This window comes from Triticum aestivum, chromosome 6B (genome assembly GCF_018294505.1).
Source record: "Triticum aestivum cultivar Chinese Spring chromosome 6B, IWGSC CS RefSeq v2.1, whole genome shotgun sequence".
In the NCBI taxonomy this organism is placed as follows: Eukaryota; Viridiplantae; Streptophyta; class Magnoliopsida; order Poales; family Poaceae; genus Triticum; species Triticum aestivum.
Genome location: NC_057810.1, coordinates 691,752,978 through 691,764,965, shown reverse-complemented (window position 1 = coordinate 691,764,965; position 11,988 = coordinate 691,752,978).

Sequence of the window (11,988 nt, the reverse complement as noted above, 5' to 3'; positions counted from 1 at the left end):
AAACAGGATGACATGACAAAACTATATGATGTCTTTCTAAAATAGGTTGGGATGAAATAATTCACATACATGTTGTCTAAGTACACAGGATGGCATGACATAATTGACATAATTGATTCATATACTAAGCAGCTGGCACTTGCATGTATGATCTCTAAACTAAGTAGATGGAACTCAATATTGTGCATATGATATCTAAACTAAGCAATGCAAGACACCATATGCATCATATGAGAAATATAAAACATTGCAACTTAGAGCATACACCTCAGGTGGGATATAGGACTGGCCATCTGTCTCTGAATCCTCCTCTGAGGAGCTCCCTGTAACCATCGAGATATATGCTTCAACAGGTACCATTACCTGCTCTGAAGACCTTGTTTTCACTCCAGATTTTTCCATAACCGGCTCAAATGACTGATACACATGAAGAGTAGTTCAATATACACAGATTGTCGACAAATGGAATACATAATGAAAAAAAAGATGGCATGAGATAATTCACATATATGATGCCTGGTTACATGGCGGTGCATAATTCACATATATGATAATTGGCTAAAAAACATGGCATCGCATAATTCACATATCTGATATAGAAAGCAAACAAGAGGCATTCACACAAAGCATGTCTAATCTAAGCAGATGGCATGGCAATGCAAGACACCATATGCATGATATGAGCAATATCACCCAGCCAAGTTAGAGCATGCACCTTGGGGGGGATACGACTGGTCATCTGTCTCTAAATCCTCCTCTAAGGACCTACCTGTGACCAGCAAGAAATCTGCATCGACAGGTAACACTGACTGCTCAAAAGACCTTGTTTTCACTCCAGATTTTCCCATGACCAACTCAAATGCCTGATGCACAGGAAGAGCAGATGAATGTATAAACATTGTTGACAAATGGAGTACATTATGGGAAAAAATATGGCACAATACAATTCACATATACGATGACTGGCTAAACCGGATGACATTGCATGATTCACGTATATGATGCCGGGCTAAAGAAGATGGCATTGCATAATTCCCATATACTCCCTCCGTTCCTAATTTTTTTAGAGATTTCAAATGGACTAGCACATACAGATGTATATAGACATATTTTAGAGTGTAGATTCACTCATTTTGTTCCGTATGTAGTCACTTGTTGAAATCTCTAAAAACACAAATATTTAGGAATGGTGGGAGTATGATATAGAAACCAAACACGTGGCATTCACAGAAAGCAAATCTAAACCAAGCTGATGACATATAAGATGATAATGTAAGCAATGCAAGGCGCCATATGCATGATATGACCAACATCAGCATGCCAGGTTAGTGCAAACACCTCAGGTGGTAAACATGCGTGGTCGGCTCCTTCTGAATCCCCATCTGAACAATTATCTTCCTCTGGAATACAATCCGGAAATGCAGGAGGGGGGGGGGCACTTCGCCCACCATGGAGCGACGTCTGCATGACATTATATACCCACGCAACGGTCTTCTCTTTTTCTCTACATGTTCAGTACGATTGTGTACAATATCTGACATGCATAATATTAAAAAATAGTTAGATTTTGTAAGGCCTAAGGGGTGCATGCAAAAATCAAGACTGATGGTAGCAAATGAGTCGATTTATCCAAAAATAATGATAGCAGGTAGATTATAGCTTCAGTTTAAAAAGATAGACAATGGATCATCTATTGTTTGTTACCTACCCAACATGAACCACATAGAAGACCCCAGATGAACCAGATAGTAGACAGATACTATTCATTGCTGGCTCAATATGAGACCCATGGGCATTTCAAAACTCAAGTTTGAATGATAAAGTAGCAGGTAATAATAACCGATGTATAACGTAAGCAAACACGAAAGACTGCGACCTCTCTTCCGGAACTGTGTAGTCCTCAGGTTCATCTGCTCAATCGATGATGGTAATGCAGTTGGCGTGGCTGCCGGCAACGGGAAAGATGATCTAAGGCGGCGAAAGAAAGTCTACAGGGGGGATCTCTGCTGTTGTGAATGCTTCTATCGATGGTGCACCTCAGGTGGGGTGGATGACGGCACGACAGGAGAAGGACATAACACATAGAGTTTTCTTTGACGCCTATCTGAAAATGAAGTAAATCTATAAGGGCTCCTTAGAATTGGATGATTCTATAAATGCAAGGACAGGAAAAACACAGGAAGATGATAGGAATGCACGTGCAAAATAGAGCATTTGGAAACATAGGATTTCAGTCAACCTGGGTGTTTGGTTCACATGAATTGGAAGAACACAAGAATGGAGAAACATGGTCAAATTAAAGTCAAACCACGTGAAAATGAAAAAAAATAAGAATCTTCTTATGCCAGTAATGCAATTAGTTCTGTTCTTCATGCATATTAATTTGAAAAGGACATCCAAGTGAATAAAATTCCTACGTTTTTTCTTCGAAAGAGACACCAAAGGAAAAAAATCCTCAAGTTTTGCTTTGCTCCACTCCTTCTAACATATTTGCACGAATAGTAGTTCCATAGCAAAGGATCTCTGAGGGATCGAGATGAATGCAGAGTAACAAAGTGATGCGATGAGTGTACAACCTCTTTGGCATAGCCTTGTGGACCTCAGCATTATTGGGTTGGACGTGGAGGATGGTGATGCTGGTGTGACTGTCGGAGGCAGGGAAGAAGATCCGAGGCTGTTGGAAATGGCGCCGAGGGTACTACTCCGCTGTGATGGACGGTTCCGTCGTTGGAGCAGCTCCGGTGAGGTATACGGCGACAAGGCTGAAGCAGGACAAGACAGACAACGTTAATCTGAAGTGGGACCCTCATATTATCTCCAATAGATGATGTAAAATACATCACCAAAAAGTGCTAGATGTAAAACGCATCAGCCGCGCCACGGCTGCTCACATAGATGCTGTAAGTACTGTTCACTCTGAAGTTAACTGAAAAAATGAACTTTACAGTTGAAACTGAATTTTACTGTCGAAACTGATTGAACTAGTAGCAGAGCATTGCAATAGATGTTTAGGGCGTTCGAGCACTAGTAACAGAGAAGTAGTGATCTAAATCAGCAGACGCTCGAGCAGGGAATACACTAGCAGAGAGCAAGTCGTGCAGTAGCACCGCGAGCGATTGTTAAAGCAACAACTCCTGTAGCTGCTGGAGTCGTGCAACAGCAGCAGTAGCGCAAGCGAGAGCAAGAGGAGAGCAGCGGCACGAACGAAAGCAAGAGCAGTGCAGCAGCGTGACCGACAACAAGAATAGAACCGCAGCACGAGCGAGAGCCGGAGCAGCTGCAGCTAGTGCCATTGTGGAAATCGCCACCGAGGAAGCAACGTCATGGGAGAGAGACGCCGTGGATGATGTGGCTGGCGACGGCGCCGTCGATGGAGACCCGCCATGTCTGCTCGATATCAAGCATCGGCAACCCGACGAGATCAAATGAAAGATAAAATGCAGCGGTGAGTGCAGAACCTCCTTGGTGGCGCCGAGTTGGCCTCGGCTTCATCAGAGGAATTGGTGAGGGTGCTGCAGTTCTGATGGGGCAGGTCAAGACGGCACTGTGGGGATTGAGGTGGCGCGATAGACGAGGCGAACGTCGGGGCAGCTCCTTGGACATGGAGGACGGGGAGGCTGATCCGGCGGGACGATGAGATCGACGACGGATCCTCATCTGGTGCGGTGGATGAGGAACGGCGAGCTGTTGTAGTGGACGACGTAGTCGGGGAAGAGTCTCCGGTTTGGCGGCGGTCGGGAGGCCGGCGGAGGAGCGTGGGGTTTCGCGGGTTTTGGCGGCCTCGGTGTACGAATGGGGGGGGGGGGCGAAGGGGGGGGGGGAGCCAAGCTTAGGGACGCGCTTGTCCAAAATATAGGGTAAGTTACCAGCGTACCCCCACCGATTTTGACACCGCGACGTGGAGCTTCATTTCCGGCTGAGGGGTAGAAGGGGGATTTCGCGTGTCTGGGCTGCGGGACCGATTTCGGATGAGGAGGGAGTTTTCACGCGCGTCGAAATTTTGGGATAACAAGGCGCAGCGCGGGTTGAAGAGGCGGGAGTTTCAAAGCAGGTGAGACAAAAGATACTCGAGCTTGAAAATTTCGGGATAACAAGGTGCGGATTCCTTGTTCGGCAGAACAAACTTAACATGTAAAAAAACAATTCATACAAGACGCAAGAGAGTCATGCCCCCTTTTACTATATTGCTATAGATGACATTGAAAAAACTACAAGAAAAATGTAAAAAAATTCGGGAGAACAAGATTACCTTGCACAGTACCAAATCAATTCGCACTTCCCTCAACAACAAAAAAAAACAAATCAATTCCCACCAAAAGAAAGAGTAATGTAACTTTTTATATGATTACAAATGTCAGGATCTTGAATTTCAATTTTTGAATCCATGTTATGTTGAATTCGAATATATCGTGAGGTGACCTTGCGGTTTATAATTGATGTAGTCGCATTTTGATCTTCCATCATATATGAACATTTTACTCCACCATGTGAACATATATATTGTCGTCTACCATATGGACTAAATTTGAATCAATTTTCCTTATTTGAATACGATTATTATCAAGTTATACAATAATTTAAATATTATCTTGATAACAAAAAACATGCATATAGCAGTAATCATATTTCACTATGAACTACATGTACCATACGCACTCCAATTCAAATATTTGTATCCATTTTATGTTGAATTCAAATCATAGTACATTATTGGTCTAGGTAGCAAGATGTTCGGGATAATCTAAACCCTGTTTTCATATGTATAATTTTTGGCTGAATTGGGACAAGTTTTGGTATAAGCTTCTTGCAAAACCGGAGATTCTCTCAACAAGCCTCGTGGTTTCGCGAGGGAACGTGTCTTTGTGTGCGAAACGATATACGCTGCCTCCCCCTGATTTTTAAAACACATCAACCCGGCAATTAGTTTCAAATATTTTTTTTCATTTCGAGATTTTAAATTACATTAATTTTTATGCGTGGAGAATTTGTTGGATTTTATATTGACATACATTTATTTTTTAAATCAGTTTGAATGTGAGTCAAAGTTTTGGGATTAAAAATAGTTGGGACCGCACCGAAATATGCAAAATTTCGTATAATTTTTTAACCGTGGCCACAATATGGGCTGTAATGCTAACAAAAAGAATACGAGCTCCAAAAAAAACCTTAAGAATTAGCAAATGGGCTGTAAATTATTAGAAATAATGGCAGATGGGCTGTATGCTATTTTCCACAGATTTGAGGCTTTCCTAAAAAAAGGTTGACGCACAAGCAGTGACTGTTAGATGTCCATCGAACGGCCGTCGTGCTTCTTCAATCTCTGCTCTTCCCGCTCCAGCCGCTCAAACAAGCACCGGTGGGACTGCCTGCTCCCTCCTCCCCGCGGCCGGCTGTGCTGCCGCGCAGGCCTCACCACCCCACCGTACTCCCATCGCTGGCCTAGCCATCCCTCTACTCACCCACACCTGCTGTTATTCTCCGGAGACGGCAGGCGAACTAGTAAACCCTTGTACAGTCGTACTCCCCTCCGCATGGGAAACAACTGCCGAGTCTTCCCTGCCTCCGTGATCTATGTAGCGAGATGTTCGGGATAACCCTATTTTCATTTGTATAATTTTTGGTTGAATTGGGACAAGTTTTGGTATAAGCTTCTTGCAAAACCGGAGATTCTCTCAACAAGCCTCGTGGTTCCGAGAGGGAACATGTCACCTTTGTGTGCGAAACGATATACACTGCCTCCTCCTGATTTTCTTTACAGAGGCAACATAGAACTATATGAGTGCCCTATTAAACTTTGGAATTATTTCGGGTTCGTTTGGCCTTTTTATACAATAATTGAGTTTCTAGACTTTTAAAGTGCAAAATCTAAATATGAACTGCATGGACATGCTCCGGTGCACCAAAGTTGGTTGAAAAATCACATGTGTGTCCTTGGTTGAATTTCTAGGTCCCATGAAAGAAATGAGAATGAAATTCAAACATCTGGGCGTCGTGACTCGGCCGAGAACATCGAGAAACTTAGATTTTAAATTCATGTAAATCCAAAACTCGCCTGGAAATCATGAAACTTGGCATGGTGTCATGTCATGGCACTAACATGTTGTGGTAAAAAATTGGGCCGATTTGGAAGCTCGTGGTTCTAAGAGGGAACGTGCCACCTTTGAGTGTGAAACGATATACGCTGCCCCCACCCTTGAGTTTCTTAACAAAGGCAACATAGAACTACATGAGTGCCCTGTTAAATTTTGGAATTATTCCGGGTTCTTTTGTCATTTTTATACATTAATTGAGTTTCTGGTCATTTAATGTGCATAAGTCAAATTTGAACTACAAGCACATGCTCTCGTGCACCAAAGTTGGTTGAAAAATCACATTTGTGTCCTCGGGTGAATTTCTAGGTCCCATGCAAGAAATGAGAATAAAATTCAAACATCTGGGCATCGTGGCTCGGCCGAGAACATTGAGAAACTTGGTTTTAAAATTCTTGTAAATCCAAAACATGTCTGAAAATCATGAAACTTGGCATGGGTGTCATGTCATAGTACTACCATGCTGTGGTAAAAAAATTGGCCGAATAGGAATAGATTTTGGTATAAGCTTCTTGCAAACCGAAGCTTCTCTCAAGAAGGCTCGTGGTTCCGAGAGGGAACGTGCCACCTTTGAGTGTGAAACGATATACGCTGTCCTCGTTGAGTTTATTTACAAAGGCAACATAGAACTACATGAGTGCCCTGTTAAATTTTGGAATTATTCCGGCTTCGTTTGGCCTTTTTTACACATCAATTGAGTTTTTAGTCATTTAATGTGCATAATTCAAATATGAACTACAAGCACATGCTCCCGTGCACCATAGTTGGTTGAAAAATCATATTTGTGTCCTCGGGTGAATTTCTAGGTCCCATGCAAAAAATGAGAATAAAATTCAAACATCTGGGCATCGTGGCTCGGTCCAGAACATTGAGAAACTTGGATTTAAAATCATGATACTTGGCATGGTGTCAGGTCATGGTAGTACCATGCCATGGTAAAAAAAATTGACCGAATAGGAACAAATTTTGGTATAAGCTTCTTGCAAATCAGAGCTTCTCTCAAGAAGGCTCATGGTTCTGAGAGGGAACGTGTCACCTTTGTGTGCATAATTCAAATTTGAAATACAAGCACATGTTCCAGTGCACCAAAGTTGGTTGAAAAATCACATGTGTGTCCTCGGGTAAATTTCTAGGTTCCATGCAAGAAATGGGAATGAAATTCAAAATTCTAGGCGTCATAGCTGGGCTGGAAACATTGTGAAACTTAGTTTTTTAATTCATGTAAATCCAAAACATGCATGAAAATAATGAAACTTGGCTTGGTGCCATGTCCGATTTGCGAAGGCGCACACATTAACAATCAACAAAATCATTTTGCAACAAGTGCTGTCACGTTACAATCGGAAACACAAGTATTATTGAAACCATGGGCGTTCTATTTACTACCATTTACGTGCCGCCATGCGTCCCCATTTTTTATTATCTAGGAGGTGTCATGCAGGGTAGCTATTTGAGTACGAGAGGCGTGCGACCAGACCCCTGTGCGTGCTTATCGGGAGGAGAGCCCTTTGACCTCCATCTGCCGTCCACCTCTCTCCCAAGGTCTCCATTAATGGCACCCGAGCCTCTGTTTAATGGCGTGGCTATGTCTCACTCGACTGAGATTTAAGAGAGAAAAAAGAAAATCTGAAAGCACGGATCTTGATGTAAGATCCGACGGACCTATATAGCATCTACTGCGACTTATAGCAAGACTGATGAATATATAAGGACGATTAATTGTCTTACATAATTATAAATATAATTAAAAAAAGCCACATGCGGCTACGCCTGAAATACACAAGGGCAAAAGAAGAAGGAAGACAAGGATCTGGTTTGCTGATCTCTACTTTCTTGATGTGTTGCTGCAGGCCAGGGAACTAGTTTCCGCGGCGAGCGGCGATGAGCTCTTTCGTGTCCACAAGACGCTGCTTGAGAACATCCATGGATTCCTCCACCAGCCATTGGCGCTCGATGCGGAGCATGTCATTCTCGTCCATAAGTTTCTTGACGATGACGCCAGTCCTCTTCAACAAGGCACTAGTCTCCTCCTGCTGGTCTGCACTTTGGACGATCTTCGCCCTCAGCACGTCGCACTTGGCCCGAAGCCTCTCATTGCCCTCCCTTAGTTGCTGGATGACGCTGGTAGCATGTTCAAACAAGGCTTTCATGTCATCCTGCAACCTTGCCCAGCCGGAGATCTGATCCATCTGGCTATGGACGATCGCATGCATGCGCCTGTAACAGTCGTCGCCTGCCCGCGAGAAATTTTCCCAGGCCGCCGCAGCGCGGTGGGACATCTCTGCTGCATTCGAGGCACGGCGGGACATCTTTGCTGCTTCCGCGACACGGCCAGACCAGTGTGCTGCATCGACGACGCGGCGGGACCTCCGTGCTGCTTCAGCGGCGCAGCGGGACCTCTGTGCTGCTACTTCCGCGCGGCAGGACATGTCGGCTGCTTTCGCAGTAATGCGGGACATCTCTCGTGATTCCGCATCCATGCTCGCCTCTCCCTGGTGGCAATCTCTCGACCCAGAACTCACGCTGGCCATGGCAGACGCAAGGGAAGGATGCTGAATGACTTGTTTGTTTTTGTGGATGAGGAGTTGAGGAGGAATGTGTAGTCATCTTGGCATACCAGTATTTATAACCGAGTACTAATACGCTCCTAAGAGGCAAACCATTTAGGTTGTGATCGGTTTGAACAGGTTTGCAATTCAATATAGCATGGAGTAATTTGGAATGTGACGAGACGCAAGATCAAAATTTATTGATGGTTCTAGTTTTGAAGTGCGGCACTATTCCCGGATGGCGTTACGTGTGCACGTGTTCTCGGCCGTGGTATAGAATATGCCATGGTAGTTCTTTTCTACTGCTATGTACGTGCAATAACTGGCACCGCCGTATACATATCTTACGGTTAATGGGGCGTTCGACAGGAATAGCCGCGTGGCAAGCTATAGGCTAGTCTTTTTTTAGACGCGTTAAACCTATCTCTCGGGACTTCTCACACGCACCATCGTGCCACCCACAAAAACGTGTACTCTGAGTTTAGTACGTTATACAGGAAGAGAAGAGGTGCACGCATGCACTCATCCTCTCACACACGCGTATGTTTTTTCTCGAAAAGGAGCATGATGACCCCCGGCCTCTGCATCTGGGAGTCACACACGCATCTGTAGCTATGAATTGTAGTGTTCTCAACCATCCGATTGGCTCTATCATGGATGTACCTATATACTAAAACATGTCTAGATATATCTATATTTTGACAAATAGAAGGCATGTATTGTGGAACGGAGGGAGTGCTTGTCATCAAAATGGATAATAAGGGACGTATCTAGAACTAAAATACGTCTACATACATCTCCTTTTATCTAGTACTTCTTACCAAAGGAACTTTATATCCAACAGACACAAAATATCCGTTCGACGGTTGGAAATTACTGATCTGATGTCGGAGTAATTGCTGCATCATCACCAAAACCCACAATTTCTTAAGATAAAGTAGACCGAGGTAATCCCTATATTAGTATATTACTAAGATAAACAGAAGGCACTTTAGAAACATTTTGGACCTGAGCTTGTCAATCTGAATGTGGAGGGACACCAGCTTAGCCCCGGCCAGCAGCTTGGGTGGAACTGTGAAGAAGGTCAGCTCCTTCACGTTGAGGTCGCCGGGATCTTTGCTGCTTGTCACCTCCATTTCCACCTTGACGGCGTCGGTCGTGCCTTTGGGCTCCCCCGGCGGGCCGTTCGCCCATAGCTTGGCCATGTAGTGCGGCAGTGGGGACGCCCCTGCTCTGATGCAGACGACCGACACGGTGATAGGCGCGCCGATGTCGAGCACGCCACCGACCAAGAAAAACACACGGCCTTCCTCCTCCATGAACAGCAAGAGCCGTGCCTCCGACAGTGGCACTTGCTGCTGGAGCACCATGCCGTACTGGATCCTGTGCACGGGCATGGGATGCGCGGTGCTAATGTGGTGGTAGAGCGCCGGCGGCGGGCCTTCGTAGCCGCAGATGGGCACGGGGCATTTGCAGGGCGCGAGCGGACACATGCTCTGGTGATCGGCGAGCTTGTGGTAAGTGACGTAGAGCCCACAACTTTCATGCACGCACTCCACCCTCAGCGACGAAACGACGATGTCCACCGCCGTGTTCCGCACGTTGAAGCCACCGCCGCGCTTGCACTTCTGGCACTGCCGCTGGTTCCCGGGGCGCCTGACGCGGCAGTCCGCGTAGGCCAGGTGCCCTTCCTTGCACTGCAGAAATCAATCAAACAACACATCAATCAAGAAACCTGCACCTTGCTCAATCATCCGAACAGATGGGGTGTATTCGAACCTCATACACTGGAGGCGTCAAGGGGCGGAGGCACAAGGGGCAGTGGAGCACGGTGAGGTCCATCGAGACCTTAGAGAGCTCCATCGTCGGGTCCTGTTCCGTCTGCATGATCTCGCCCTCCTCGTGCACAACCATCTCTCGCTTGGGTCGGGGCATTACAAAGCTTTACCGTCACATATTTTATACTACTTCAAGGTGCATTAAATCAACACATGCAAGTATCAAAAGGAGAGTCACGGCATGCATGCATGCATTGTAATTAATGCATCAGTAACCGCAAATTATTAAAATATATCGAGTGCAGTGCTTTGATGTGTCGCGTCAACTCGTACATCAACGAGAAGTTTGATTATCCTCTCCCTCGCGGACTTAACTGCACCTGCCTTTGGCTGTATGACAGGTTGGCCACCCACCTGTCGGGCCCACCTGTCATACACGCAAAGGCAGGAGTGTCCCTACCTCGCCCATGAGCGTGGTGGCTAGCAAGACTAGGAGAAGCTTTCGCTACACGCTCTCCCTCCCGCACACGATGGACATGCAGCAGTTCAATCGGCGTCAGATGGCCAGAAGCGTACTGTAGTACTCCTCTAGTGCAGTAGTACTCCATCATTGTTTGACTTCCAGAAGAGGCGAAGAGCCAAGCGCAGCCCGGACGCTCGTGTGGCAGTTTCATGTGTAGAGTAGTCTAGTATAGCGTGCACCATGCCTGTAAGCTTAAAATCGTTGGGGTCGGCTCCATGCTATGTTGCCATCTCGAAGTTTAAAAAAAAATTAAAATAGTCTTCTGGCCCTACCTGTCACCCTGGTGATTGTAGTTTGCACGCTCATCTGGTCAAGACAGGAATATATATTTTAATTTGTGGTGGGTAAATGTTAGAGGTTGCAGCAAATATATTGTACACTGCGGGTCTTCAAGCCAAGTTTAGAGGCAAGCATGTGGAGCCAGTGCTATGATGTGTCGCATCAACTCGTACAACGAGGAGAAGCTTGATTTTACTACTACACGACTTCTCCCTCGCCCATGCGTGCGGTTGCTCGCAAACTAGGACATGCTTTTGCATATAGTACTTCTACAACAAGCTATCCCCCCGCTCGCGGTGGACGGACATGCAGCAGTGGATTCGACACTGTAGAAGAATTAGTAGTAACATCATTGTTTGTCTTCTCGAAGAGGCAAAGAGCCAAGTGCAACCCGAACGTGGCAGTTGCGAACATTAGAGCACACATATAGCCAGGCTCTTGCATGAGACAAAATTGCTATGTGAGCCCACTATTGTACTAGTACATACAACTACTTGCTAGTATAGCCCTGTAAACCAGAAAGGAGTATTTGCCCTTCTAGAGATTTCAACAAGTGATTAGACTACATCGAGATAGAGTACATATGGAGCAAAATGAGTGAATCTGCACCGTAAATAAATACGTAGTTCTATCGTTTTCCTCTCCGAGGTGCACAATATTGAGTATACTGACTAGTCTCTTTTTGACACGAATTTACGTTTTTTTTGACACAATACAGACGAAAGCGCTCATATACACGCGCATACACTCACCCCTATGAACGCACACAC